Source organism: Bubalus bubalis, chromosome 2, assembly GCF_019923935.1.
Source record: "Bubalus bubalis isolate 160015118507 breed Murrah chromosome 2, NDDB_SH_1, whole genome shotgun sequence".
Lineage (NCBI taxonomy): Eukaryota > Metazoa > Chordata > Mammalia > Artiodactyla > Bovidae > Bubalus > Bubalus bubalis.
The window spans coordinates 98,896,763-98,923,047 of record NC_059158.1 but is presented as its reverse complement, the minus strand read 5'-3'; the positions used below and the strand labels follow the sequence as shown (position 1 = coordinate 98,923,047).

At 42.9% G+C, this 26,285-nt stretch overlaps 1 long non-coding RNA gene across 2 annotated transcripts; it reads left to right on the top strand.

Moving 5' to 3' along the window:
* Positions 1 to 2,387: 2,387 nt before the first annotated feature.
* LOC123328515 lies at positions 2,388 to 11,421 on the top strand. 2 transcript variants are annotated; one of them, XR_006543390.2, is made up of 4 exons: positions 2,388 to 2,488; positions 8,088 to 8,203; positions 9,894 to 10,142; positions 10,421 to 11,421. It is a non-coding gene; the product is annotated as an uncharacterized LOC123328515 (long non-coding RNA). The 2 variants fall into 2 exon arrangements; XR_006543388.2 differs by having other exon boundaries at positions 2,487 to 2,547.
* Positions 11,422 to 26,285: the final 14,864 nt, after the last annotated feature.

Below are 26,285 nucleotides of genomic sequence, written 5' to 3'. Positions count from 1 at the left end.
ACCACTCCCTGTCCATGGAGATGGCTTGGCCCCACTTTGGTTTAGCATATCAATAAGATTTGCTGTAAGAATGGAGGAGATGAAAAAAGTGAAAGATATCCCTACTAGTCTCCCCACCCACGCCCCAAAGGAACAGATAAACCTGAAAGTGCCAGTGCTTTTTATCACTCCATACTAAGAACCAGTCAACATGGCAGGAAAAAGAGCCAAGATTTGTGTGTGTGTGTGTGTGTGTGTGTGTGTGTATTTAATATATTTGTTATTCAATCACCAAGTCATGTTTGACTCTTTCTGACCCCATGGACAGCAGCATATCAGGCTTCCCTGTCCTTCCCTATCTCCCAGAATTTGTTCAAATTCTTGTTCATTGAGTTGGTCATGCTATCTAACCATTTGCCGCCCCATAGAGAGAGACAGAGAGAGAGAACAAGCCCAGCAACCCTATGTGAGCCTCTAGATCAAGCTATTCCTGAAGCAAACATCCTCAGCCTTTTTGTTTATGTGACCCAGTCAATTTCTATACTGCATAAGGCAATTTTCAAGGGACCAAAACCCAACTCAAAGAAGAATTCTGACAAATGCAGTCAGCAATAATGGAAGCAGACCAAACACATCCCTCTGTATTCAGGAACTGTGTACTATCACTTCTCAAACTTGGCTTCTAGGATACTGTCAGGAAATAAGATAGCCTGGAGAATACCTGACCATTAACAGGTCAGAGCAGGAAAAATGCCAGCCCCTGACACACACATCAGGGACTTCCCTGATATCTCAATAAGAGAGAATCCATCTGCCAATGCAGCAGACTTGGGTTTGATCCCTGGGTAGGGAAAACCCCCTGGAGAAGGAAACGTCAACCCACTCCAGTATTCTTGCCTGGGAAATCCCATGGACAGAGGAGCCTGGTGGGCTACAGTCCATGGGGTAACAAGGAGCCAAATAGGACTGAGCCACTAAACAACACCACCACACATATCACCACCAACACCACCTAAAGGAGGGTAAATCTGAGCTTTCTGGATCTCCCTTCAATTCAGAAATGAGTTTGAACCTCTGGGAAGCACGGGGTGTTACATTAACACATGGGGGGGAAATGGAGAGAAATTTCACCAAGCAAGATGCTATGGGCTTTATGAATATCCTATAACTTAAGGCTGTTGTAAATTGGAGAAGGAAATGGCAACCCACTCCAGTATTCTTGCCTGGAGAACCCCAACAGAGGAGCTTGGTGGGCTGTTGTCCATGGGGTCGCACAGAGTCGGCCACGACTGAAGTGACTTAGCATGCATGCATGCATGCCATGATTATAATACTCTTTTTATCTTTGAGCAAATTGAGAAACAGTGAAGTAATGTGGTCGGGGTCACACAGCTAGTAACTAGAATTTATATTCTAGATTTTCCCCACTTTATCGCTCTGATGGCCAGGGCCTGGGAGATGGGGCGCGACCCTTCGCCTCCACTCCAACTCCGACAGCGCCCCAGGACACACAGACCCGGATGAAAACTGACAGCCTTAGCCCCCTGCAGTCAGAGCAGCGTGCATACCCAGTTTTTTGGACGCCCGCAGGTAACTAACCCAGGTGTCTGTCGGATTCTCAACACCAGCACCAAAAGTAAAGACTCGGGCAGAAGTAGCAGCGGCACCTGCGCGGCCCGGGAAGCGCCACCGAGAGAAAGGCGGGAGCTCGCCCCGGTCTCCCCCGTGGCTCGAACCCCCCGCCCAGCTCCGCGCTCTCCGCAGCAGCAAGCCCCCCTGTTCTCCCCACCAGCGCCCCGCAAACCCTGCCTCCGCACTGCCCAGGCCGCTCAGAGACCCGCGCAGCCCAGGTCCTGCCCCTGCACCCATCCCAGCTCCGACCCCGGGTAGATATTCGCATCTGTTCGCCCCCAGGCAGCTACGCGACCCCGACCCTCAGCGCCCCCGGCTCCCTTGCTCCCCCGGCGCGCCGGGCAGGGGGTGCCAGCATTGCCCACCGCGGCCGCGCGGTCCCGCAGGAACCGGGCTCGGGACCCGCTGTCCCCCGCCCCCAGCGCGGTGCGCTCGCCCCGCTCACCTGCGCCGCTGTGCCCTCTGGGCCTGTCCTCGCGCCTGCTGGGTTCCCGGTTCCCAGCTCTCGGATCCCAATACCGGGTCCTGGCTCCCGATTCAGGCTCGGTAGGCGCCCACAGACGACCCTGCGGCTCCTCCCTGCCCCGAGCTACCTGGGAAACCCGCGAAGGGGCGGAACAGGGCCGGGACAGGTGGGCCCCCGCCGCCACGAGCAGCCGGACTCTGGCTCCTCGGAGATCCTCCGAGGGGTGGAAGGGCAGTCCCGGCGGCCCTGTAATAAGTGACACCTGGGACAGTTAGTGCTTGGGAGGGTTGGAAGGAAGGCCAGGGCAGCGGTCTAATAGATGACACCTGCGCTGGCGCAGGAGTGCCGAGAGGAGCTACTCCACTTTCAAGGTCAGGAGGGGCGGCTGTGAGGAGATACCCCTCGTCCAAGGTAAGGAGCAGCGGCTGCGCTTTGCTGGAGCAGCCCTGAGGAGATACCCCACGTTGAAGGTGAGAGACCCCAAGTAAGACAGTAGGTGTTGCGAGAGGGCATCAGAGGGCAGACACACTGAAAGCATAATCAGAGAAAACTAGTCAATCTGATCACAGGGACCACAGCCTTGTCTAACTCAATGAAACTAAGCCATGCCGTGGTGTGGGGCCACCTAGGACGATTGGGTCACGGTGGAGAGGTCTGACAGGATGTGGTTCACTGGAGAAGGGAATGGCAAACCATTTCAGTATTCTTGCCTTGAGAACTCCATGAACAGTATGAAAGGCAAAATGATAGGATACTGAAAGAGGAACTCCCCGGGTTGGTAGGTGCCCAATATGCTACTGGAGATCAGTGGAGAATGAACAGATGAAGCCAAAGCAAAAACAATACCCAGTTGTGGATGTGACTGGCTATAGAAGCAAGGTCCGATGCTGTAAAGAGCAATATTGCATAGGAACCTGGAATGTCAGGTCCATGAATCAAGGCAAATTGGAAGTGGTCAAACAGGAGATGGCAAGAATGAACGTCAACGTTCTGGGAATCAGCAAACTAAAATGGACTGGAATGGGTGAATTTAACTCAGATGACCATTATATCTACTACTGTGGGCAGGAGTCCCTTAGAAGAAATGGAGTAGCCATCATGGTCAAGAAAAGAGTTTGAAATGCAGTACTTGGATGCAATCTCAAAAACAACAGAATGATCTCTGTTCATTTTCAAGGCAAACCATTCAATATCACGGTAATCCAAGCCTATGCCCCAACCAGTAATGCTGAAGAAGCTGAAGTTGAACGGTTCTCTGAAGACCTACAAGACCTTTTAGAACATACACCCAAAAAAGATGTCCTTTACATTATAGGGGACTAGAATGCAAAAGTAGGAAGTCAAGAAACACCTGGAGTAACAGGTAAATATGGCCTTGAAGTATGGAATGAAGCAGGGCAAAGGCTAATAGAGTTTTGCCAAGAGAATGCACTGATCATAGCAAACACCCTCTTCCAACAACACAAGAGAAGACTCTACACATGGACATCACTAGATGGTCAACACCAAAATCAGATTGATTCTATTCTTTGCAGCCAAAGATGGAGAAGCTCTATACAGTCAGCAAAAACAAGACTGGGAGCTGACTGTGGCTCAGATCATGAATTCCTTATTGCCAAATTCAGACTTAAGTTGAGGAAAGTAGGGAAAACCACTAGACCATTCAGGTATGACCTAAATCAAATCCCTTATGATTATACAGTGTAAGTGAGAAATAGATTTAAGGGACTAGATCTGATAGAGTGCCTGATGAACTATGGACAGAGGTTCGTGACATTGTACAGGAGACAGGGATCAAGACCATTCCCATGGAAAAGAAATGCAAAAAAAGCAAAATGGCTGTCTGGGGAGGCCTTACAAATAGCTGTGAAAAGAAGAGAAGCGAAAAGCAAAGGAGAAAAGGAAAGATATAAGCATCTGAATGCAGAGTTCCAAAGAATAGCTAGGAGAGATAAGAAAGCCTTCTTCAGTGATCAAAGCAAAGAAATAGAGGAAAACAACAGAATGGGAAAGACTAGAGATCTCTTCAAGAAAATTAGAGATACCAAGGGAACATTTCATGCAAAGATAGGCTCAATAAAGGACAGAAATGCTATGGATCTAACAGAAGCAGAAGATATTAAGAAGACGTGGCAAGAATACACAGAACTATACAAAAAAGAGCGTCACGACCCAGATAATCACAATGTGTGATCAATGACCTAGAGGCAGACATCCTGGAATATGAAGTCAAATGGGCCCTAGGAAGCATCACTATGAACAAAGCTAGTGGAGGTGATGGAATTCCAGTTGAGCTATTTCAAATCCTGAAAGATGATGCTGTGAAAATGCTGCACTCAATATGCCAGCAAATTTGGAAAACTCAGCAGTGGCCACAGGACTGGAAAAGGTCATTTTTCATCCCAATCCCAAAGAAAGGCAATGCCAAAGAATGCTCAAAGTACTGCACAATTGCTCTCATCTCACATGCTAGTAAAGTAATGCTCAAAATTCTCCAAGCCAGGCTTCAGCAATACGTGAACCGTGAACTTCCAGATGTTTAAGTTGGTTTTAGAAAAGGCAGAGGAACCAGAGATCAAATTGCCAACATCCGCTGGATCGTGGAAAAAGCAAGAGAGTTCCAGAAAAACACCTATTTCTGCTTTATTGTCTATGCCAAAGCCTTTGATTGTGTGGATCACAATAAACTGTGGAAAATTCTGAAAGAGATGGGAATACCAGACCACCTGACCTGCCTCTTGAGCAACCTGTATGCATGTCAGGAAGCAACAGTTAGAACTGGACATGGAACAACAGACTGGTTTCAAATAGGAAAAGGAGTATGTCAAGGCTGTATATTGTCAACCTGCTGATTTAACTTATATGCAGAGTACATCATGAGAAACACTGGGCTGGAAGAAGCACAAGCTGGAATCAAGATTGCCAGGAGAAATATCAATAACCTCAGATATGCAGATGACACCACCCTTATGGCAGAGTGAAGAAGAACTAAAAAGCCTATTGATGAAGGTGAAAGAGGAGAGTGAAAAAGTTGGCTTAAAGCTCAACATTCAGAAAACAAAGATCATGGCATCTGATCCCATCACTTCATGGGAAATAGATGGGGAAACAGTGGAAACAGTGTCAGACTTTAGTTTTGGGGGCTCCAAAATCACCACAGATGGTGATTGCAGCCATGAAATTAAGACGTTTACTCCTTGAAAGGAAAGTTATGACCAACCTAGATAGCATATTCAAAAGAAGAGACATTACTTTGCCAACAAAGGTCCGTCTAGTCAAGGCTATGGTTTTTCCTGTGGTCATGTATGGATGTGAGAGTTGGACTGTGAAGAAGGCTGAGCGCCGAAGAATTGATGCTTTTGAACTGTGGTGTTGGAGAAGACTCTTGAGAGTCCCTTGGACTGCAAGGAGATCCAACCAGTCCATTCTGAAGGAGATCAGTCCTAGGTGTTCTTTGGAAGGACTGATGCTAAAGCTGAAACTCCAGTACGTTGGCCACCTCATGTGAAGATTTGACTCATTGGAAAAGACTCTGATGCTGGGAGGGATTGGGGGCAGTAGGAGAAGGGGATGACAGAGGATGAGATGGCTGGATGGCATCACAGACTCGATGGACATGAGTTTGAGTGAAGTCCAGGAGTTGGTGATGGACAGGGAGGCCTGGCATGCTGCAATTCATGGGGTTGCAAAGAGTTGGACACGATTGAGGAACTGAACTGAGCTGAACCAGGACAGTGCTCGGATAGTGGTGGGAATCAGGGCCGGCCAGTTTCCACATAGCTTGTCCTGCTGGGGAAGTGGATCACAGAGAGTGGGGGCCGGACCCTGCCCAGCCCAAAGAAGGGAGGCCAGTCCCTGTCTTTGTGGGCTGTAGAAACCAAGAACTGAGACCCTCAGGGTCAAATTCATGTGGCCAAGGGCAAGTCAGAATTGGAAGAACTCAGAAAGGCTTTGTCTAACCGTTCCACCCTCCCCACCCCCACTTCAAATGATTCTTCCCCTTTTAAAAATAATGGCTTTAAACTATTAATAAAGTCATTTCAGATAGTGATGTTCCCCATACTCCACCCCCAGACTGTAAGCAGGTGGGGCAGGAACCTCTCCTGTCCATGATGAATCACCAGACCAGTGAACAATCCCAGGAGAGTTAATACCTGGTCAATAAATGTGGTGTGATGAGGTCTTTTGAGTCCAGTCTCAAAAGACCTACTGGTCCCCTCCCCCCAACCCAGAGTCAAGCTGCCTGGTTTCCAGGCCACCCACCCTCTCTGCTCTGCTTGCCTCCCCTCCTAGTGCCCATCTGGAAGCTGGCTTCTAGAAGGTTTATGCACCCTGGGCACATTTGGAAGCTGTCAGGCAAATCTTTACCTCCTGAAGATGTCACAGGCAGAGGAACTCGGACATACAATGATGTCCTGCCAGCCCCACCCTGTGCAGGCACAGCTCAGAGTTTGTGCGACTGGCCTGACATCCCACAGCTGATAGCAGAGCTGACTGGGGGGCCCTGGTAGGCTGCTGTGCCTTGTGGACAGGAAGTCTTGACCTGCAGAAATGGTCAGGTTGAAGGAGGAAACAGAACAGGCTTAATCTTGAAAGCAGACTCCATCTTGGGCCGGACTGTGGACTTTGAGCTATATGCCCAGTATCTATGGAAACAACATGCCAACTGGAAAACCAGGCCCCCGGAAGGAAGAGCCCCAGGGCTCTCCATTGCCTAAAAGAATACCCTAATTATCTGTGTAACCGAACAGAATCATACATTCTATTATGCTTATTGGGGTATGACCACAAGCCTATTAAAATTGTCCACTGTTAACTACCTAGGCTTAAGGCATATGAATCACGGGTTAACTTTGATTGTATCTTTCTTTTTCCTTTGTTCAGACTAGTTTCAGGGAAACTTACACACTTAGGGTGTATCAGGTTTTCACAAAAACTGCTCGGGGTCCTTGGCTGAGAGGAGACTCTGCCTTGGGCCCTCCGGAGTAATAAACTGCACTCCACTCTCTGCATTGTCCTGAGTGAGTTTGTTTGCCGGAATGTGTGGCTACAACAAGGTGTGACCTGAGTCATTTGTTTTTACTAAGGCTGTGATGGTTTCAGTAACAAAGACGTGTCAAAATAGGAAAGAACAAATGTGGTGTATTTTTTGTGTATGTTCCATTAAACAAACGAATGGTCTTAACACAAACACTCATGCATGTGCACACACACCCACACAGGAGATGATGTGTGAGGCTGCTACTCAGACAATTTCAAGACTCATTAAAGAAATCCATTCCAGGCTTACTGCAAGAAATGCTGTACAGTATTAAAGGTGCATGGAGACTATTCTTCCTTGTAACTATGTCAATGCTTCCCTGGTGGCTCAGTAGTAAAGAATCTGCCTGCAATGCAGGAGATGCAGGTTCGATCGCTGGATCAGGAAGATATCCTGGAGAAGGGAAGGGCAACCCACTCCAAGATTCTTGCCTGGAGAATCCCATGGACAGAGGAGCCTTGTGGGCTACAGTCCATGGGGTCACAAAGAGTTGGACATGACTCAGTGACTAAACAACAGCAATAACAACAACAAACTATTTCAATACTCTTCAATGACTGCATATTAAACCTCAGAAGCCATAACGGGAGGCTGTCTGTTAAGGTGAAGTCAGGGCCAAGTGACCTGCCCACCCCGCCCCCCAACAATAGGCTCAAGACTCTCAAGGGGGACCCCATCCGCCTTCATCAGTAAGGCCTGCACAGATGGGTGTTTAAGATTTGGTGCTGCCTAGTTGACCACATCACACTGGGCAAGACCAACCTGGAAAAAAGTCACAGAGGATGCCCCACCCAGTGTGCCCTCCTCCAGCTGCACTCCCTCCATGGAGGGTGGGAAGGCTGGTGTCCTGGGTGGGGCTGTGAAGGGGCCTGCCCTTGGGATCTCCCCTTTTATCATCAGTTAAGGCTGAGCCCCGGAGTCCCCTGGGTCTCACCCACATGACATGGACCCAGCCCTTCTTGCATTCAGTTTCAGTCAGTGGAGTGTGTGATCCCCTGTGACTGAGGATCCTCCTGCTGTGTATGTGATCTTGGCTGGGCCAGCCCAGTAGGCGATGCCACCCAGGCTAGCCTGAGAATCATCAGGTAAGTGAATATAAGTTGGGCTGTGTGTGTGTGTGTGTGTGTGTGTGTGTCTCGCTCTCATATCCCTGTCTCTTTCCCATCAAGGGAGGAGATCCTATCCCAGGAAGCACTTCACGGAGTGAGGGAATAGGACAGGGGAGGGAGCAAATCCCTAGGAGAACTTGAATGAGCAGGTTACCATGGGCCACTTAGTCCCCCCAGGACCTTAAGAGACACATGTGGCTCATACTTGGGCATTGTCTTCTTGAGTGGTGAGGACGTTGAGGCATTTATGCACCAATTCCTGGGATAAACATGCCTCTGGGCTGCTCTGTGCGTTGACTGAACAACCTCTGCTCTTCCAGAGAGAGCTGCCCAAGGCTTCCTCCTGCGGGAATTGTGTGTATGTCACCTCAGGGTCAGCCAGGGTCTGTGGGCAGGGCAGTGGCAACTTCAGCACAGGCATAGAACAGCAATTCTTCACTTGTAACTTTCTCATTCAATGTCACTTCTCCCTCCGTTTGTCACAAATAGTGTTCTTTCCTCCTTCGTGGACTCCTTCCTTCCTGGGATTCCTCCAAGAACTTCCACAGTGTTCGCTCTACCCAGGGATCTAGATCTAACTTGATTATGTTCGGCAGAAATCCAGGAAACCTCAGTCTGTCAATAGTCCTCTTATTTTGAGAATAGTTGTCGCTGGCTCTATGCTGTTGAGACACTGATGATCAGGCCACCTGGCACCATGCCAGGCATTGCTGAAAACTCCACAGTGATGTGGTGAAGGGCACAGCATTCAAGTTTAATAACCTGGCGGCCTGGGGTGACGTGTGCCCATTAAAGTTGGAATTTTGATGATCCAGGTCCTGGGTTAGAGATGAGAATTCTTCAATTGTTTTGCTCATTTAATGTAATTCTGAGCCTCCCCAGAACGGGGTTCCTGAAGTTACCAGCTCTTTCGGGTTTTAAATAAGTACACATATTCCCCAGGCATTCCTATGGTGCCACAGCAGGTAAATGGGTCCGGGGAGCTTCCAGTTCTGGCTACAGACTACAACTAGAATGAGTCCTCAACATCTCAGCCTTTGAAATCAGATGTGACTCTTTGCTTTTCAGTCCCAAGGACTGACATTCTTTCCCATCCTCTCAGGGTGAATGACATTGTTGTAAGGCTAAGTCTCTATCTTCTCTCCCAGAGATGCGCAGAAGAAGAGGTAGTACTTAATAAGTAAACTTCTACCCAAGACTATCTCCTGCTGATCCTTATGCACACTTTTCTCTTTACTCAGTCAAGTTCTAAGACTATGAGAGAGCCTGGGATCTAAGGGTGAGGCTGAGGAGGGGATAGTAAATAAGGATAGAGATGTATGAACTGAGATAATGTCCCTTTTGGAGACGAAATACAGACAAAATTGAAAATTGGAAAGAAAGCTGGAAAGGCAGAGACACAGGAGAAAATAAGAAAAAGAGGAAGCATGTCTTTTTAAATCTTTACTATATTGAGAAAAAGAGGGCTTATATATATGACAATATCTTAATGTTCACAGGGAAATACATAAATCAGAGCAAAGTAATGTGGTTGCAGAGGACCATACAGGGAATTGCTCAGTGATCATAGGTTGGTGGTAGACCACAGGAAGTATATAACAATTGATACTGTTAAGCAATCTAGTTATATATATATATATATATATATTTTTTTTTTTTTTTTGAGGCAAAATCTGGATGTCGTCCTTCAAGATTTCTGCTACTGTGATTTCTACATATTGAACATATTGCCAATTCACCATATTTTTTCTTTTTAAAGTATATGTTTGTATATCAAATTCCTCTTCCTTGAACTGATGTACAATTTATCCACTCTTGTTTTCCATTGGACTAACTGGAAAAGTGTTAGTACATACAGTCATACGAAGTGGCAGCCACGAGGAGAGGCCGAAACCAGAAACGTCCAATGGTGCAGGTAGTGCCAACTGTGATATCCCTGTTTTATTTGTCACCCTAGAGTATGCCAAGAAATAGTGTGCTCAGTTTGGTGTTGGTAGAGGCTATTATGAACTGAATGTTGCTGATCCCTTCCCCTCCATTCATGTTGAAATACTGACCCCCGATATGATGGTATTGGTGGGGGTGGGGGTGGGGGTTGTGCACTATGAGTGGTGAGTAGGTCATGAGGGTGGAGTCTTCATAAATTATGTTGGTCCCTCTTGCTCTCTTTCTGCCATGTAATGGACTTCCCAGGTGGTGCAGTGGTAAAAGAATCTGTCTGCCAATACAGGAGATGTGGTTTCGATCTTTGGGTCAGGAAGTCCCTGGAGAAGCGAATGGCAGCCCACTCCAGTGTTCTTGCCTGGGAAATCCCATGGATGGGCAGCAGTCCACGGGGTGGCAAAGAGTCAAGCACCACTGAGCGAATGAGCACAAACACAAGGAGACAATGAGGAGTTTGCAGTCCGCAAGCCAGGAGAGTGTCATCACCAGAGTATGACCATACTGGCACCTGAATCTCAGCCCTTCAGGCTTCAGGACTGTGAGAAATAGATCTCTGTCATTTATATGCCATCCCATCTCTTGCATTTTGTTGTAGAAGCCAGGACTAACTTGGACAGAGATCCACTATCAAATGTCTCAGTATTTCTACAAATGCTGCAAGAACTTGTACAACCTTTTGATCTAGTCAGCTCTTTGGCACATTTTGGCAAGCCAGTTAATTCTCTTTATTTTCTTTGTCATAGAAGCATTAAGACTCTCAGGGCATTGCTATTCAAAACTTAGTTCTATAAGTAGGTCTGATCATTTTTCTTACTGATGGCATTATTTTAACTCTTACTTTTCATGAGAAACAGATGGAGAAACTGAACTATTATGGTCATAGATCCTGGATTCAAGAGGTTACAGCTTTAACTTCCTTATCAGACTACATTAGTTGTCTTTTTTTTTGATTGTCTACATCCATTCACTCAACAAATTCTTCCCGAGTACATACTATATGTCCGACACTGAGGGTGTATACAAGGTTTTATTGGGCTTTGTAACAATAGGTCCTACCTTAAGAGCAGCAGAGAAGACACAAAAAAATAATAATACAGCTATAAAGATACAAATTTTCAAGAAGTCAGAGTACATGCAAGCAGTATCTGTCATATTATAAATGTGATTGGCTTCACCTTCAGGGCGAATGTATATGAGATGACCATCTTATTGTATTACTTTTTGTAATAAAGAGATTTTAAAATTTGAAACCATGCTGTAGTTTGCTTGTTTAGCTTGCAAGCATGAAGGAGGCTGGGCTGTTTGCTTAAGGAGTTATGCTGGACACGTTGAATTCAAGTTCTAACATATATTTTCCTCTTCAGTATTACCTTATCTGGTCCATAATAAGAAGAGAACAGAGTCTCTTCAGTCTACACTTACAAATTACATTTGAGTGTGATAATCTCATTTCAAAAGGGCTCTGGGTATGTGTTACTGCATTGCTCCTGAATAAACTCAGATGCATGCTGATTGATTAAAATAGTTATAAGACTAACTTCTCCTTTAAATTGAAAACAAAATCTCCATCTGTACCTTTATTACACTTACTATGTCAACTTGGTTTAGGGATAGCTGGGGAACTTCAAAGCTAGATATATGACATGTGTTAAAAAAAATCTTTGGGCAGAATAGATATGGCCATTGAGGTAGAGTTCATCATCAGCTTGCCCAAGCCTGTGTCAGAGACCTTCAGAAGAATGGCTCATAATTTTCACAAATCATTTTGCTGCCAGAATGCTTTTGAGCTGGAAGGAGCTAAATATTCAGGCCATAACTTTAGAACTAAGTTTTCACCCTCTAAGGGACCTTTAAAACTTGTTCTATCATGTTTCATCCCTGTTTATTTCTGATCCTTCTAAAAATCTCACTTTCTTTCCCAACTATCTGTCATCACCTGGACTCTTTTCTACATATTGTTTGATACATCTCCTAATTTCTCTCTTGCCTCCAAAGTCCTTTCTCTGTATCCAGTTTACCTTTAGGCTCCTAAAATTCCTCACCTTCCCAAACACTATTATCCACCTGATACCCTAATATCTTAATTCCTCAATCTCCACAACCACAACTGCCTCTCATATTCATAGCCTAATTTTCATCACTGTACTGGATATCAGTGCACTTAAGTCTGTGCCCTCTCTCTACCTGTCTGCAAAACTCCCAGTTCACTCCATCCATGTCACCTAATATGGTGAGAAAATCATGAAAATAGCTTTCATGTAACAAACCTTCCTTATTTCCTTAATAAAGAAACTTTCCTACTTTTGAAGACAACTGCTCACTCCCATCTTCTGTCTTAATTTCCAGTTAATTTGCCACTCTTAATTTCCAGTTGACAATGTGTTTCTTGTTTCACAGAGAAATCAAAATCTATTGAACAGAGTTCTGAAATCTCAGGATAGAACCTAAAAGTCGACCTTCATATGAAGGTCTCTTCTTTCCCCTTTTCATCATGGATTTGTTAACAGCAAATCTCTCCTCTTTTTCACAAGATCTTATTTCCTTTCTTTTCTATACCTTCCAACTCCCTTTCTGGGGGCTTCCTTGATGGCTCAGCAATAAAGAATCCACCTGCAATGCAGGAGACATGGGAGTTGCAGGTTTGACCCCTGGTTTGGGAAGCTTCCCTGGAGGAGGAAATGGCAACCCACTCCAGTATTCTTCCCCTGGAAATTTTTGAAAAATCTAGAACTAAAAAATATAATAATTGCAATGAAAAATTCACTGGGTGGATTTAATAGCAGATAGAAGAGGGTAGAACAGGAAGTCTGTGAAACTGAATGTCAATAAAAACATTCAATCTGGAGAACATAGAGACAAAAGACTTAGGTGAAATGAACACAGCCTTGGCGGCCTATCAAACCATGTGATTGGAGTCTAAGAAAAGAAACGATATGTGGTATTATGTGGTATAATAAGTATTTGAAGAAGTATTGGTCTCAATTCCACAAATTTGATTTTTAAAAATATTCAAGAAACTCAGTGGTCCCCAGCAGAATAAACACAAAGCAAACCACACTTAGGCACATGACGATCAAGCTGCTGAAATCCAAAGATAAAGAGATAATCCTGAAAGGAGCCAGAGAAAGACGTCACATTACAGAGGAGAATGATGATATGAATGGTGACTGGACTCCCTGTCAAAACCAATGGAGTGAAAGTAGCTCAGTCTTGTCCGACTCTTTGTGACCCCCCATGGACTGTAGCCCGCCAGGCTCCTCTGTCCCTGAGAAGCTCCAGGCAAGAATACTGGAGTGGGTTGCTTTGCCTTCCTCCAGGGGATCTTCCCGACCTAGGGATGTAACCCGTGTCTCCTGCATTGCAGGTGAATTCTTTACAGTCTGAGCCACAGGGAAGCCCCCAAACAATGACAATACCTGTGGCGGATTCATTTTGATATTTGGCAAAACTAATACAATTATGTAAAGTTTAAAAAAAAAAAAAAAAAAACCCAAGACGATGGAGACCAAACAACATGAAAGTCAGAGAAAAAGCAAATGTCTCTGCTCTGTATTTCATATATACTGATTTTTTTTAAAAAATGAAGGTGGAATAAAGAGTTTTTCAGATAAATGAAAGATGAGAGAATATGTAGCCAGCAAAACTGTATCAAAAAAGAAAAAAAGGCTAAATGCTTCAGATTGAAGAGAAATGAAACTATGTGGAAACTTGGATCTACAGAAAGGAGTGAGAAGCACAGAACATAGTAAATGTGTAAATATAAAAGAATATGGGTTTTCCCTTCTAAGGACATCTGACCCTTGAGAACAAAAATGATAACATTTTAAGGTGGAGTTTATGATTAATGTAAAAGATGGGACAACAGTGGCACAAAAGACGAGGGAGCAAGCAAAGCGAAAGTATACTGTTATAAAGGGTTAGATTTTCGAGTGGGAAACAGCAAGTGTGAAGCAGTTTAAAGGTGAAATGTGAAATGATAAATACCAATTCTAATGAGCGCTGACGATTGACAAGCTGTGTTCTAAGCTCTCTCCTAGGTGGTTTGACCTATTTCCAAAGCTTTGAAAATCATCTCTATGTTGGTGTGTCTCAAATTTGTAACTCTACTTCAGATCCCTCCTCTCACACCTAAAATCATATTTCCAGTTGTGTACTTGACATAAGGCTCTTCCTTTTCCCTCATTCTTTCTGATTTATCTCATCAGTAAGCCTTGTTATATCTCCAAAACATATTTCCACCACTACCACCAATCTAGGGCAAACCTCATCTAAGCTTCTCCCTAGACACCCCATTTCTACTCAGGTACTCATAGCGTGAATGATCTTTTAAAAATGCCAACAGAGTTTAACACACCTTTGCTTAAATCACTTAAACAACTTCCTGTGACCCCAGGAATAAAATTCATACTTCTACCAGAACCTGAATTGCCCCTGCTTCCCTCTCTTATTACTTACCACACTCAAGTCACTCTGTCCTGCTTGTTTCTCACTCCCAGGGCTGGGGCCAGTGTGAGGTGAATGACTCACAAAACATAAAAAATTTAAAGACAGGATCAGTGTTGGTGTTATGCTAAGCTGTACTGGAGCTTGAGACCAAAGGAAAAGTCAATAATACTACACATCTTTCTTTGAAAGATTGATATTTTGTTATCACAGATGGATTTATTTTTACTTGAATTTTGTAAATTTTGCATTAAAATATTACTTTTTGAGTTTTTTGGCACTCCCTTGAATTTTACAACCTAGGTGAATGCCCCCTCCTAATTAATCCCTTCCCTGCTCAAACCACCAAGTTCATTTCTGCTTCATAATCTTTGCTCATTCTTTTGTCTTTGCAAGGAATCAACCATCCACCAGCTCACTGCAGGTGAGGTTCCTTCTTGTCCTTAGATCTCAGCCTAAATGATACCTCCTTAGGGAAGGGGATCATCCTAGCTCAACAATAACCCCACCTGGCCCCTATTTATTATGGATAGCACTCTTTTTTCTTTTAAGGGGTTTTCACAAGCAATATTCATTTGGTTTGCTTATCTGTTTACCTGTCTATTATCTATCTTTCCCACTAGCCTATTCACCAGCTGAGGTAAGGAGTCCAGCATTATTTTCAGATCATAGGAACATTCATACACACTTTTGGGGAAGCTATTTGGTTTATTGCTACATCTTCAACATTTAAAAGAGTCCATGGTATATAAAGGGCACTTAATAAATATTTGCTAATCAAATAAGCGAAATCAATCTTGAAAGGATACACCATACCCTCACACTGCCGTGGGACAGATCCTTCTTACAGACCATTTCAGTGGGAATTCCTGGGTGACTTCAATACATTCTTTTAAATACCCAGTTTTAAAGTAAATTAATGAATAGGCTGAACTTGTGTCGAATAATGTTCAGCCCTTCTCTCCCTGGCCATTGCTTTTTCCTCTATTGTGATCTCCCTGTTTAGCCTATGAGAGAATGAGGTCTTCCTGAAACAAATACCCTTGGAGTTTTCTCTAAACAAAACAAAACAGAGAGAGGTTACATGGAAACCAAAATACAATAGTTGGGGGACGGTGGATGAAAATCCTCTTAGGCCTGCCTCAGATTTTTATTTGTTTAGGATTTATGAATTAGTAATTATTCCCATGATTGCACAAAAGCTTAGAGTTAGAGCTGCTGAATCCAATTAACTGCTGAGGCTATTCGGTACATTCAGTGATTCTTTTTTTGTTTTTAAATTTAACCATAGGAAGAAACTCTTATTAAAATTTCAATATAGAGAACTTGGCTTCTAGGTTTTTCCTCTATGTTTCTAAAATAATAATTCTACCAGTGGTTTATTCATTCAATAAATATTTATCGAATGCCTACTGTATTGCAGGCAGCACTTTCAGGGCTGGGCAAACAGCAAGGAACAAGTCAGTCTTCACTTTATGGAATTTACCTTCCGGCACAGGAAGACAGTGAGGAATCCAGGAAGAGATACTGTTATGAAGGAAACCACGAAACCACCAGGGAATGAAGAGGAGTGCAATGGGTGTGAGTAATTGAGTGGACCTTCTTTAAGGATGCATGTGTGGGGGTAGTTGCTTCAGCTGCGTCTGACTCTGCACTGGTATGGACTGTAGCCTGCTGGGCTCCTCTGTCCAAAACAAGAATACTGGAGTCAGTTGCCATGCCCTCTTCCAGGGGATCCTCTCAACGTAGGGATCAAACCTCTGTCTCCTGCATTGGCAGGCGGGTTCTTTACCACTAGGGTCACCTGCGAAGCCCACTTTAAGAACAGGGTTCAGTAAAGGCCTCTTTGGGAGTGTGCCATCTGTGTAGAGGCCATCGATGTGTTTTGCCTTGAAGTGTTTGTCTTGCTCTGTCTTATATTGTATTCCAGTTCATCATGGGTTGGATTCTCCGGGGGGAGATGCTGAAACAGACTTTGGGATGTTTGACGTTAATTAGGGATCAACATCCATGAAAGGAAGAGAAAGGGGAGCAGGATTAGACAGAGGAGGCGACTGAAGCGTCATGATGCCTCTTGACCTGTCAGCACACAGGCTTTCTCACAACAGCATTTCCTTCTTACAGCTTTATTCATCTGAAAGTTCAAATAATCAATACACTGTTAAGTGAATCATTGAATAAATATTGAATAAACATCAACTAGACACTAAGCACTCTGGTAGGGACTGGAGAGGAACGAGAAGCACATATTCTGCCTTCCTGTCTGTAGTGATGGATATGCATGTGAATAATTTTAAATTAATGTGGAAACTGCACTTAAAAGGGGCTCTTGCAGTGCAGCAGAGGGCATGGTTAAATGATCCACCTGGAAGTGCATTCTACAGCTAACCAACCTGGCAGGCTCATTGGTATGCAGGCTTCCTCAAAAATCGAGTATTCTACTGGAACACTATTAAAGTTATATTTTAGAAGAGTCAGAAAGCTGATAAACCCTGCCCTCAGAATCTCCCAGATCTAGAACATCTCTTCCATACCTTATCAGTCGGGACTCTGGGGTTTCAGCTGATGGGTTTTTGGAACATTTGAACAAATAATAAATAAATAAAACTCTTTCAGTTAAGAGACTAGATCCTATATACTTTTTCACTTAAGCTCTCACAGTTACAGCCACACACAATCCATAGATACACAATTTGCCTACCCTAGGACATGTCTCTGTGAAGGAGCAATATGCAGATGCTTGGAAGGTATTTATATATTGCAACACAGTATGTGTAATCTCTTGGTATTCAAGTGAAGTCTAAAAGGTCTGTTCAACAGGACCAAGGAGACAGTTCTTTCGAACTTAAAATGAAAGAAATCTAGGAATCCTAAAGAAATGAATAAAATGAAATAAGAAGTTGAGTAAAAATAAACTTATTGAAGGGAACTGCATAAAATTTGCATTTATAAAAGTCCAGAAGCTTTATTTTAGAATAAGAATATATCAAGGGCTTCCCTGGTGGTTCAGTGTTTAAGAATCTGCCTGCCAATGCAGGGGTCCTGGGTTTGATCCCTGGTCCAGGAAGATGCCACGTGCTGCAGAGCGACTAAGTCCGTGTGCCGCAATTACTGAGCCTGCATGCTGCAGCTACTGAAGCCCTCAAGCCTAGAGCCCGTGCTCTGCAGCGAGAGAAGCCACCACAACGAGAAGCCCATGCAGCACAACTAGAGAGGAGCCCCCACTCACTGTAACTAGAGAAAACCCACTCACAGTGACAAAGACCCGGCGCAGCCAAAATAAACACATAAATCTTAAAAAAAGGGATAGATCAACAATATAACTATTGTGACTATTAGTTTTCTAAGCATCTGTTTTTCTTCATGCAAATAAAGTACACATTGAAGACTTCTAGGAATCCTTGAAAAATAAAAGTATAAATACTACTCCTAATTTACAACCAAGAATAGCTATTCTTGTCTTACAATCTTATTTCTGTGCTAATTAATTTCATTTAATTCTTAAAAGTTGAGCATATTTTTAAAGTCACTACATAATGCAGAGGTGAAAAGAGAACTCCAATTCTGGAATGGAAGTTCACAAAAAAGCAGGGGAACTGTTTCAGCACCATGAGTTTGAACAGTGACTTGACTGTGAAGGTCTTATATTAACTTTTGGCACTGCCGGCTCAAGCCACAGCAGTCTATTTCAGGCTTTAATCCTATAGAGAGGATGATTTCTATTCAGAAGAGGACAGCGTGAACTTGAGTACTGAGAACAGCTGGACTGATTTGGGGGTTTTGTTTTTAATATAAGAGTGCAGAGACAGTTCAGGAACAAAAACCCAGTTATTAGAATTGTGTTATTTTCTAATCCCTTTCTCTCCAGGGGCTATTCTGAGTTAGGCATGCCTTTACCGAGAACCCCATTGAGCTAACTACTGTCTGGGAAGCTTGAGGCAAATCAGCCATAGTTGATGAGGTTGGTCCTCAGACTAAAATAATATGCCTGTTTGCCAAGCAATATACAATTGTAGGCTAGATGAATGGCGCATGTTTAAAAGCAGAACATGTTCAAAAGCAGAACATGTTCCTGTGGCTTTTTGAGACCTTTATTGAAGAAGAAATATTTTACCTGCAAGTTTGACTGTTTGTCAACCTTTTCATATGCCTGGACAGGATCCTAAGATTGCTTTTTACTTCTGTGCCTTTCTTAAGATGGCATGTTGATACACGATCTTTGCGGAAGATATAGTGAATTTAGGGTTCACTCTGAGACCATAGCTGGAGACTGTGACAAGTTCACTTTGCAAGGTACTGAATGGAATTCCTTTTATCAGACAGGTACAAAACTGCCTTTTTCACCCCTTAATGGCAATGATTTAAATCCAGAAATAACTTTTTATGCAAAGCACTTTTCTAATATCTTTACTTATGTCATTATTTCTTTTTCGCTAAATGAAAAAAGTCCACCATAAAGGGGATTACTTAAGAGTCAGAATTGCCCTTATTCATTCATTACATGGGGAAGAGAATTTAAAAATTTTTTAATTTTTAAGTTGATTTTTTGGTTTGTTTTTGAACAATTCAATGTGGGCCATAATAATAATAATGAAACACTAAAGATTTGGTTACAAATAGACTAGATTGATTACAGTACATACAGTATCATTTGGGAAGAACATTTGTAAGAGTACCAATCCTCCTCGATAAATGGTCACAGGATCCAAAGTCTAAAAATACAGCTGGGTCTCTCTATTTCTTGGGCATGTTATACATTCATGGAAAGGGAGGTGCTTTCCTAACACATTCTAAAAACTTAGAATAATGGGATTTGTTGTTGTTCAGTCGCTAAGTAGTGTCTGACTCTTTGAGTCCCCGTGGATTGCGGCATGCCAGGCCCCTTTGTCCTTCACCGTCTTTTGGAGTTTTCTCAAGTTCATGTCTGTGATACTATTTAACCATCTCATCCTCTGCTGCCCTCTTTTCCTGTTGCCTTCAATCTTTCCCAACATCAGGGTCTTTTGCAATGAGTCAGCTCTTCATATCAGGTGGCCAACGTATTGGAGCTTTAGCTTCAGCATCTGTCCTTCCAATGAATATTCAGGGTTGATTTCATTTTGGATTGACTGGTTTGATCTCCTTGCAGTTCGGAGGACTCTCAAGAGTCTTTTCCAGCACCACGATTTGAAAGCATCAATCCTTCAATGCTCAGTTTTCTTTATGGTCCAACTCTCACATCCACACATGACTACCATATGGAAAAACCATAGCTTTGACTATATGGACATTTGTTGGCATAGTGATGTCTTGGCTTTTTAATACACTCTCTAGGTTTGTCATAGCTTTCCTTCCAAGGAGCAAGCATCTTTGAGTTTCATGGGTGTGGTTACCATCCACAGTGATTGAAGCCCAAGAAAATAAAATAAAATCTGTCACTGCTTATAATTATAATGGGATATAATTATGCTAAAATCCAAGAATCTGGTCTGATTTCCATTACCTTCTACTTAATTAGAGGTTTTCAATATTTCACAAGCTGAGAACATCAGCAATTGACATATAGGTTAATTTCCTGTCCTCAGAGATGTGGGAAAGATGCTTCTGGAAGTGGGAAGATTGGGTCTAATTCTCCTTGAGTGACCCAACATCATCCCCTAAAACCTGACACTGAAGCACATGCATCCTCAACCAACTTCATAAGACCATTTGGTGCAGCAACTTAAGATAGGCATCAGACTTGGGCAAATGTAAAAAATTTTTCTTTACCCCACTGTCAATTACTCCAGATAGAAATGAAGATTTAATAATAGAAATAATTTTTTCATGCCAAATGTCAAATCCTTGGCTTTTGGACCTTGGTCATCATACTTTATAAAATCAAAGTCTGACAGGTGTGTGTTTCCCCTTTGGCTGAGAACATATTTAACTCAACATTTACAGTTTATAAGGCACAGTACATATGTATTCCCACCATGAGAAACAAAGTCTTGGAACAGAATGTTGATTTTATGTTTTCAGATGACTCAGATACTGTCACAAAAGGATGACAAAGATTTTTATTGCACATCTGTTTTGACTACTTACCAACCTTCTGAATAAACTTTCAGGACTTTGAGGCATTTTTGTTTGAAGGTACATCAAATGATTTTTTAAATGGGATGCTTAGAGATTATATAAGAGGCAATACTTCATTGTTATGACTTGAAGAGTGAAGCTAGAATAAAGTCTCAAGGCATTTATTCTAGAATTCTCAACTTTGAGAGTATAAATGCCATTCAACCCGACATTCAGGCTGAAATATGTCTCCCAACATCAGCATCCTTGCCTGTAGGTGGATGCTCCTGCTTTGAGCTATGGAATGCCTACTCACTGAAAGACTGACTGTGGGCTCATCCCATGTGTAGGGCACTGCTCTATGCACTTTGAGAATACTGACTCAAATGGGCAGTAGAGAGTTTTGTGTCTAATATTGGGATTTGTGAGGATTTAAGTCTAGAGGAAGGATGGTTACTACCATGACAGCTCTTCCTCCTCCTGTAGGTATGTTCTCAGAAAAGCAGTTTTCCTTCTCCATTTCTAAGACTTTAAGAGGGTATTTAGGTTTACTGTCATGGACCTGGATTAATGGCAGGTACATCACTTTGCTGACAAAGGTCTATATAGTCAAGGCTATGGTGTTTCCAGTCGTCATGTACGGACATGAGAGCAGGACAATAAAGAAGGCAGAGCACCAAAGAATAGATGCTTTCAAACTGTGATGTTGGAGAAGACTCTTGAGAGTCCCTTGGACAGCAAGGAGATCAAACTAGTCAATCTTAAAGGAAATCAACCCTGACTATTCTTTGGAAGGACTGATGCTGAAGCTGAAACTCTAATACTTTGGCCACCTGATGCGAAGAGTCAACTTGCTGGAAAAGACCCTGGTGCTGGGAAAGATTGAAGGCAAAAGGAGAAGAGGGGAAAAGAGGATGAGATGGTTAGATGGCATCACTGATTCAGTGGAAATGAACTTGTGCAAACTCCAGGAGATGGTAAGGGACAGGAAAGCTTGGCGTGCTGCAGTCCAGGGGGTTGTGAAGAGTTGGACACGACTTGGCAACTGAACAACAACAACGTTTTGTTGCCTCCTCAATAGCTAAGCCACCTTCTTCCTGGCTAACAGAAGCCTCTATGGGTGGCAGTGTGCTCAGGGAAGGGGAGTCCCTTCCAAACATCCAGAGCTTCTGGGAAATGCTTTTGTCTCTAAGTAAGGCAAGCACATATCTCAATTTTCCTGAGATCGTACTGGTTTATGTGTATTGTCCTGGTAAAATTCCTAACAGTACCTTCCTTTATTTTAAAAAATTCTAATTCAAGTGATAAATTATACAGTCTTCCTGTGAATATGAGAGAAATCACTGCTCCACCTTCCAGTCTGTGTCTGGCAATGTAAAATGAGGGTATGATACTTGGAGCTGAGGCAGCAATTTTATGTCTAGGAGGATAAGAATCAAGAGAGAATCAGATCCAGAAACAATTGATTCTGGATCTGTAGTGCCTCTGGATTTGAGAGCAAAAATGAAGGTTTGTATCTCTTAAGACACATAGGGGAGCGCTCTGTTACCTGCAAGGAAAGGTAAGAAGGAAAGAAACAGGGATGAGGCCTTTTCATGGGAAAGATTTTGAATTTCTCTCAGTAAAATTTCTAAGTTTTAGTTAGTATTATGTTCTCCATCCATGTTTAGAAATTCTGGAAATTACATTTGTTTGAGAGGAAGTGGTAGAAAGTAGAAGAATCATGGTTTACTGCTCAATGACAAGGTTGGAAATTGAAAAGGAGTAACTTTTTCTTACCCTCTATGGTGGTTCCTTTTGGGGACCAATAGAAATTGGTGGCAATATGTTGAAGGATGGGCTTCTCAGGTGGCTCAGTGGTAAAGAATCTGCCTACAATGCAGGAGTCATGGGTTTGATCCCTAGGTCGGGATGATCCCCTGGAGTAGGAAATGGTAACCAATTCCAGTATTCTTGCCTGGAATATTCTATGGACAGGGGAGCCTGGTGGGATAGTCCATGGGGTCAAAAAGAGTCAGACATGACTGAGCAACTGAACACACACACGCACACATACACATGTGTGTGTGAGCACACACACACACACACATACACACACACACACACACACATACGGTCTAGGGATAAAGGTTCTCACTTCACACAACTGAGCCACCACCACCCCTGCCAAAATTGTTACCAATGAGCTCTGTAGACTCAACAATTTGACTTTTACGTCACCAAATTAGCTGTGTTCAGAATTTACATTTTCTTTGTAAATATTCTTCAGAGGAAGACATTTGGTTGAGACATTATGAAAACTGCTGTTGATTTTTTTTTTTAATGTATAGAATAGAGAATATAGTTCTACCTACTTATTTGAAATCACTCTAGGAAAATGATTACTGAAATACAAAAATTCTATTTGGCTTTGACTCATTATCTAGCTAACCTACATACACTCTAAACAAACAAAAAGTGCATTTAAAGACTATTCTTATATTAATAGCAAACTCCTGGGCACTTCCCTGGTAATCCAGTGGTTAACAATTTGCCTTCCAATGCAGGGGACTCAGTTTCAGTTCCTGATTGGGGAACTAAGATCCCACATGCTTTGGAGCAACTAAGCCTGCACACCATAACTAGAGTAAAGCCCATGTGCTGCAACAAAGACCAAAACGCAGCCATAAAAACAAAAACAAAAACCCAAACACCAGATTGCTCAGATCTCCTCCAGTATAGATTAATAAATGTCTATTACACCTTGGCAAGCAAAGCTCCTGGCTCCCAAGGGAGAAAGAAGCACACAGAGAGGACTAACATGTAGAGTCTCTAGCACCATGCCTGGCATGCAGCTCAGTGGGGCATTTCCTTTCTTACTCTTTTCTTCACTGTGTTACTAGATAATGATTCAGTTCTGACAGGTTTTGGCTTAGCAAGAACTAGATACTTACACTATTGTTTTCTTTGCTTTAGACAATGTGATCTTCTTAAGTTTGACTCTTCAAGAAAATAACATTCTTTTAATTTCTCCTTCTCTGGAAGTCCATAGAAGATGCTGCATTTCCTAACGTCAGTTGAAGAGTAGTGGGGCAGTCCTTGGGTATTGATTTCTCTGAGAGTTCAACATCTTTAAACATCTGTAGTGATCTAGGGGAACTAAAGAATTAGTCTTTCTAGTGCAATTTCCTATCTCCCCTGTGTTGGATCTACCTTGGGCTTACCTTTCTGGCAAGATAGACATCCTAATTGGCAGCCTACTCACAGTAAGACTACACAGAGTGAAACTGTCTAAACCTTGACACTTCACTAACCACATATAAAAGTGCTTTCACTGTACACTTTCAAAAAATGAAGTTTTTTCTTGCATTGAAATGGCAAAGATTCTAAAAAACTAGTCTCTCATCAATCTTTAAGCTATTTTTTCAATTACTGCAGAGGCTGTATTTTTCCTATTTCTTTTCATCTTTTTGAATTGCCTGTTCTATCTTCTCACTTTCTATCAGAGACTATTTTCTCTTTTTACCTTGAATTTCTCTGCATAAGTGAAATTTTTTGTGTGTATGTTCTTAAGACAGTGGCCCTAAGCTGGGCTTAGGCTTGGGGGAGCAATGTCAGCGTCCTATACATGATGGATTCTATACCTGATGGGGAATTGGAAGCCCAGATATTAATATTTTGAAAAAGGAAGATATTCTGATACACATCACAGATTAATTAGCTAATAATGGATCCATTAACCCATTTGTTATTCCACAAATATATATTGAGTGCCTACTTTCCTAGACACCTTTCTGGGAGTGAAAGACAGCTGCAGTGAGATGACACATGCTGCCTCTGGCTTACACTGCCATGGAGACAGTACTCAACCTGCAAATAGCCAAGTGATAGACACTAATGTCCAGTGATGAGCACTGTGAAGAAAAATACAGCAGAGAAAGAGGATACAGTGGGGCAGCAGTGGGGATATTTTAGATACTATGCCCCTAGCCTCATCATGAACATCATCCTTGTCTTTTGGACAAAGAAGGAAGAATTGTAATTCCCTCCTTCCTCTCCTCTTTCCTTCCCTCCTTCCTTCCAAGCTGTACCATTGCAGTTAGAATAGATAAGGCAGATTTAGTGGGGAAAGTTGGGGTTGTATTATTTTTTTTCTTCTTGGAAAAGCTTAATCCTGGTGAATATTTTAGTACCATTTCCAAAGAGGTAGTTCTTGGAAAACTCCCTGGGTGAAATTGGCTTATACCTGGGATTTGCAGGTAGTGTTAGGGGTAAAGAATCCACCTGCCAGTGCAGGAGAAGCAAGAGATGCAGGTTCAGTCCCTGGTTTGGGAAGGTCCCCTTGAGAAGGGAATGGCAACCCACTCCAGTATTCTTGCCTGGAGAATCCCATGGACAGAGGACCCTGGCGGGCTACAGTCCATCGGGTCACAAAGAGTCAGACACAGCTGAGCATGCTCATGCAGTGTCAATGCAATGAATAAATCTTTCAGATCCCATCAGCCCTCTTTCTGCATTGCTCAGTTCTCAAAAATAATCTGAGATTTGCACTGGGTATGACGTGACCTCAGAGCTTTCGCATGAACATACTCAGTGAACGAGAATTTTCTTGGCCTTTGTATACTAGCTCCTCTCATTTTTTGATAGATGTGTAATTAATTTTGAAGCATTTTCCTTGATTCTGTTACAGGCTCATGATGTAGACTATAAAAATATTTCTTCTAAAATGAATTCATGCCAGTTCACTTCTGTCTAGCATCACCATCAGACCTCTTCTTGAAGCTTACCTCAAACTCAGCTGTTTAAAATTTGCTTGTCCTCCTTTGAGCCTGTTTTCAAGGAGCAATCTTACTTGGACATTTTCATAGTGACCTCACTTATCTTACCTGTGAAGTTCAGATCTTCCAGTGCAGTGGGCTTAGTTTACCTGTGTTTGTATACATTAGTATAATGCCCTCAGTGACCCCTTGGCATCTCTTTTTCTCTGGAAGTTTAAGCACTGCTTTCTTGAGACTGCTGGAAGTGGATCTGAGTATTTGTCATAATTTTTAATATCAAAGTATGATCCATACTATTAACATGAAAAATGTGCCTGGCACAATAATCCCATCATCTCCTTGTATGCTCAGTTGTTTCAGTCATGTCCAATTCTTTGCAACCTCATGAATTGTCTCCTTACTTGAGAATAAAGAATAAGAGAAAAAAAGTTAAGTAACAAAGAAAATTAAAGATACCTAATCCTCTTGCCTATAGATTTGTTTCCTGAAACTCCAGTACTTTGGCCACCTCATGCGAAGAGTTGACTCATTGGAAAAGACTCTGATGCTGGGAGGGATTGGGGCAGGAGGAGAAGGGGACGACAGAGGATGAGATGGCTGGCTGGCATCACTGACTCTATGGATGTGAGTCTGAGAGAACTCCGGGAGTTGGTGATGGACAGGGAGGCCTGGTGTGCTGCAATTCATGAGGTCGCAAAGAGTTGGACACGACTGAGTGACTGAACTGAACTGAACTGAACTGATATCTTCAGAGCAACGGGATCACAGTCACCTGCAACAATGAAGTCAGACAAGAAGGGAGGTTCTTTTCTGTTCCTTTGCACGAAAACTTTGAGGTATGTAATTTTTCCAACCAATTCAACCAACAATTTCTTTAA